Source organism: Carlito syrichta, unplaced genomic scaffold (genome assembly GCF_000164805.1).
Source record: "Carlito syrichta isolate Samal-C Ts95f unplaced genomic scaffold, Tarsius_syrichta-2.0.1 Scaffold315477, whole genome shotgun sequence".
Classification (NCBI taxonomy): domain Eukaryota; kingdom Metazoa; phylum Chordata; class Mammalia; order Primates; family Tarsiidae; genus Carlito; species Carlito syrichta.
The window spans coordinates 115,638-120,985 of NW_007259573.1; positions in this window are offsets into that span (position 1 = coordinate 115,638).

A 5,348-nucleotide genomic window follows, 5' to 3' on the forward strand; every position below is an offset into this window, starting at 1 on the left:
GCCGGAAGCGGCCACTGCACTCCAGTCTGGGCGACAGAGTAAGACTCCAACTAAAAAAAAAAATATATATATATATATGCATACACACATTGATGGTCCAAATTAAACCCTCAGTAGAAATTCTAGAAGATAAGAAAAAACTCTCAGCAAGTAACAACAGGACAAAAGAGGGCAGGGCACAGTGGCTCACTCCTGTAATCCCACCACTTTGGGAGGCCAAGGTGGGCAGATTGCTTGAGCCCAGGAGGTTGAGCCCTGGAAAACATGGTGAAACATCATCTCTACCAAAAATAAAAAAGTTAGCCAGGTGTGGTGGCATGCACCTGTAGTCCCAGTTACTTGGGAGGCTAAAGTAGAAGGATCACCTGGGCCCAGGAGGTCAAGGCTGCAGTGAGCTGTGCTTGTGCCACTGCACTCCAGTCTGGGCAACAGATATTTTCAACTAAAAAAAACCCCAAAAACCAAAAGATGGAAAATGAAATGATACATAAATAAGAGAAGCAATCTAGGAAGTCTAACACAATTAGAGGGATTGCAGGAAGAGAAAAACCACAGGAGCCAAGATATTATTTTAAAGCAACAACGACAAGCATAATTTCCCAGAACTGAGTAACATGAATGCAGTTGAATATACCATGAATACCCTACACAGTAGGGGGAAAAATTAAAGCCCAAACCAAAGCACATCATGGTGAAATTTGATAACACTAAGGAGAAAGATTCTTAAACCCCAGCGAAAGCTAAAGGCAAAAGAGTAATATCTCAAATCACTTTGCTTAGAATTTTACCCAGCTAAATGGCGAATCTCACATGCAAAATTAGAAAAGGAATTTCTCTTTTGTACATGTTTCAGCAGAATATAAGAGGAGTGGAGTGGAAAGCAGAAAAGGGGAAGATAGGAAATCAAGAAAATTCAACAGAGGAAAGGCAGAGAGAGTCATTCATTCTACAATAACCAGACAAGCAGGCTCCCAGGAGCTGCCCCTCCAACAACTGTTGTATCTGTGAACAGCAACTGACTTTAGAAAGTTCTTGGAACCCAAATCCATCTTACAGATTGAATATACCTTATCCGAAGTGCTTGGGACCAAAGGTGTTTCAGATTTTGAATTTTTGTGTTGTTGAATATTTGCATTATACTTACTGGTTGACCCTCCCACACTCAAAAATCTGAAATGCCCCAATGAGCATTTCCTTTGAACCTCACGTCAGCACTCGAAAAGTTTCAGGTTTTGGAGAATTTCAGATTTCAGATTTTTGGATGAGGGATGCTCAAGCAAGCTTATGTCATTGGTCTCAGTTCTGATTGGGTTCACATAAGATGAGAATAGATTTTCTTGCACATGGCAATGCTTCAAATGTTTGAATGCCAGTACTCCCGGTGTTTAATGTTCTGTGTTTATTCAGCTGTTCTTCACATGACGGAGTTTCATCTCGTGGCCAGTCTTCTGATCCTGAATGCACTATTTGTCAGTATTATGTGGGTTACTTGGAAAAGGCCAGAATGTTGCAAGTGGAGTCTTGTTTTAGACCCATTTATGCCCTTTTTCTTTTTCTATTTTTTGAGTCGGAATCTCACTCTGTTACCCAGGCTGGAGTGCAGTGGCATGCTCATGGCCACTGCAGCCTCGACCTACTGGGCTCAAGTGATCCTTCCACCTCAGCTTTCCAAGCAGCTAGAACCATAGACATGTGCCACCATGCCCAGCTAATTTATTTATTTATTTTTAATTTATTATGGAGATAAGGTCTTGCCGTGTTGCTCAGGCTGGTCACGAACCCCTGAGTTCAGGCAACCCTCTTGCTTCTGCCTCCCAAAGTGCTGGGATAAACACATTTTTAGGTATACAATTTGATAAATGTTGATATGCTTTCACCCATAAAACATCACCACAATTGTGATATGCAAATATTTATCATCCTCAAAAGTTTACTCTTGCCCCTTTTAATTGGTCTTTCCTATCTCACTCCACTCCATGCCATTTCCAGGGAACCACTTGTATTAGTTTTCTAAGGCTGCTATGACAAATTACCACAAACTGAGAGGCTTCAAAAAAACATCAAGGTAATATCTCACAGTTCTAGAGGCCAGGAGTCTGAAATCGAGGGGTCAGCAGACCCATACTCCCTCTAGAGGCTCAGGGGAGAGTTCATTCTTTGCATCTTGCAGTCTAGTGTCTTGGCATTCTTGGACGTGTGACTGACTAATCACTTCCATCTTTGTGGTTGGGTAAAGTCCTACATTTCTAAAAACAAGTAATTTTCTTTTTTGTTTTTGTTGCTGTTCTTTGAGTCAGAGTCTCACTCTATCATCCAGACTGGAGTGCACAGTGGCTCAAGCCTGTAATCCCAGCACTTGGTGAGGCCGAGGCGAGAGGATTGCTTGAGCCCAGAGGGTCTAGACAAGCCTGGACAACGTGGTGAGACCTCATCTCTACAATAAATCAAAAATTAACTGGGCGTGGTGGCATGTGCTTGTGGTTCCAGCTACTTGAAAGGCTAATGCGGAGAGATCACCTGAGCCCAGCAGGTTGAGGTTGTGGTGGCCATGAGTGTGCCACTGCACTCCAGCCTGGGTGACAGAGTGAGACTCCGACTCAAAAATAAATAAATAATTTTAAGTGCAAAAGTGATGCTCATTATAACGTTTCAAATGGTAGAGATGAATAAAAAGGGTCAGGCTCAGTGGCTCAGCCTGTAATGCCAGCACTTTGGGAGGCCAAGGCGAGTGGATTGCCTGAGCCTGCAGGTTCGGGACCAGTCTGGGCAACCTCATCGCTACCATGAATAAAAAAAACTAACTGGGTGTGGTAGCGTGTGCCTGTAGTTCCGGCTACTTGGAAGGCTGATGCGGAAGGACCGCCGGAGCCCAGCAGGTCAACGCTGGGGTGGCCGTGAGTATGCCACTGCACCCCAGCCTGGGTGACAGAGTGAGACTCCAATTCAATAAATAAATAAATAGATAGCAGCCGGGCTCAGTGGCTCAGCCTGTAATCCCGCGCCTTTGGGAGGCTGAGGTGAGTGGATTGCCTGAGCCCGTGGGTTCGAGACCCGCCTGGGCAGCGAGACCTCATCTCTACAATAAATCAAAAAATCAGCCGGGCGTGGTAGCACGTGCCTGTAATTCCGGCTACTTGGAAGGCTGAGGCGGAAGGATCGCCAGAGCCCAGCAGGTCGAGGCTGCGGTGGTCGGAAGCGGCCACTGTACTCCAGTCTGGGCGATAGAGTGAGACTCCAACTCAAAAAAAAATAGATAGCACTTTCCTCCCTTCTTATCTCCCTTCCCACTTCAAAGGATACCAGTACCTAAGAAAAAAATTAAGCAGTAGTTGAAGGCATTGCCCATTGTAAAAGATTCAAACTACAGAAGTTTCTAACGTAACAAGCAAAGACTTCCCTTTGAGTTCACCCTTATTTACCTCCTCAAAACATGAACAGTGTGGTATGTACCCCCCTAGCTCCCTTTTCTATCCATTTCATATACATGCATGTGCATATATGTGGCAAATAAGGAAAAATACTGTCATTACCATAGCTTCCCCTTTTCTTTCGCCCATCCCCTGCTTTTAGTGGGGGGATTCTTTGTTATTCAGAGCAGAGTTATGGGCAGAAATGCAGAACTGATTAAGAGGAAAGAAGAATCGATTTATTTGCATAGGAAAATTCTTGGAGCCAGTCAGCACAGTGGCTCATGCTTGTAATCACAGCACCTTTGGAAGGCGGAGGTGGAAGGATGGCACAAAGCCAGGGGATCAAGACCAGCCTGGTCAACATAGTGAGACTTTATCTCTACAAAATATTAAAATAAAATAAAGTTAGCCAGGTGTGGTGGCACTCATCTGTAGGCCTAGTTAGGTACTCAGGAAGCGGGGACAGGAGGCTCGCATGAGCTCAGGAAGTTGAGGCTGCAGTGAGCTGTGATTGCACCCACTGCACTTCAGCTTAGGCAACAGAGAGAGAGCCTATCTCAAAAAAAATTTTTTTTAAAGAAAACTCTTGCCAGGTGCGGTGGCTCATGCCTGTTATCCCGGTACTTTGGGAGGCGGAGGTGAGAGGATTGCCTGAGCCCAGGGGTTCGAGACCAGCCTGGGAAACTTGGTAAGTCTTTGTCTGTACAATAAATCAAAAAATTAGCTGGGGGTGGTGGCATGCATCTGTAGTTCCAGCTACTTGGAAGGATCACCTGAGCTCAGCAGGTTGAGGCTGCGGTGACCATGAGCGTGCCACTGCACTCTAGCCTGGGCAATAGAATGAGACAACAACTCAAAAAAAAAAAAAAATGTCCCTGCCAGGCGTAGTGACTCACACCTGTAATCTCAACACTTTGGGAGGCGGAGGCAAGAGGATTGCCTGAGCCGAAGGTTTGAGGCCAGCCTGGGCAACTTGGTGAGATTTTGTCTCTACAGTGCATCACAATATTGTTTGGGCATGGTGACATGCATCTGTAGTCCCAGCTACTTGGAAGGCTGAGGGGGAAGGATGATCTGAGCCCAGCAGGTCAAGGCTGCAGTGGCCGAGAACGTGCCACTGCACTCTAAACTGGGCACAGTGAGACTCCAACTCAAAAAGGGGAGGGGGGAGAAACGGCCTCCACTCATTCCCCTCATCTGAAGTGTGTGGTTCCTAAGTGTGTGCTTCAGCATTTTTTCTACCAGACCAAGGGAAGGAGGGGTGAGGGGAAAAGGTGACTCAGAGCCACTTTCCAGCAGATGGCTGCCCAGTTGTGGCCTGGTCACAGAAAGGGACATGATGACTCCCACTGTTTGTCTCTCTTGAGGAAATGCCTCCGTGATCAGCAGGAAAGGATGCTGACATAGGGACCAAGGCCATGGGAAAGGAGCCAAGGGGGGAAGGTAGGATCGGAGACTGGGGAGGGGATGCTGAGGAGGCAGCACTGGCCATCACCCCACCATAACCATTCCTACATACTCCCTTCCTGGCCATTCTGGGGACAATTCCGGTATGGGGAGAGGGCGCAGAGGAGTGCAGGGAAAGGCTTTCCTTTGGCCTGGTTGACCACAGCAAGAACTATGGGGGCAGGAGGCCAAGATCCTGACTGGTTTTTCTTTTCCTTTTTTGAGTCAGAGTCTCCCTTTGTCGCCCAGGCTGGAGTGTAGTGGCACACTCACAGCCACCACAGCCTTGACCTGCTAGGCTCAGGTGATCCTTCCACCTCAGCCTTCCAAGTAGCTGGAACCACAGGCATATATCACCAGCTAATTTTTTGACTTATTGTAGAGACGAGGTCTCGCCAAGTTGCCCAGGTTGGTCTCAAATCCCTGGACTCAAGCAATCCTCTTACCTTTGCCTCCCCAAGTGCTGGGTTTACAGGCGTGAGCCACCGTGCC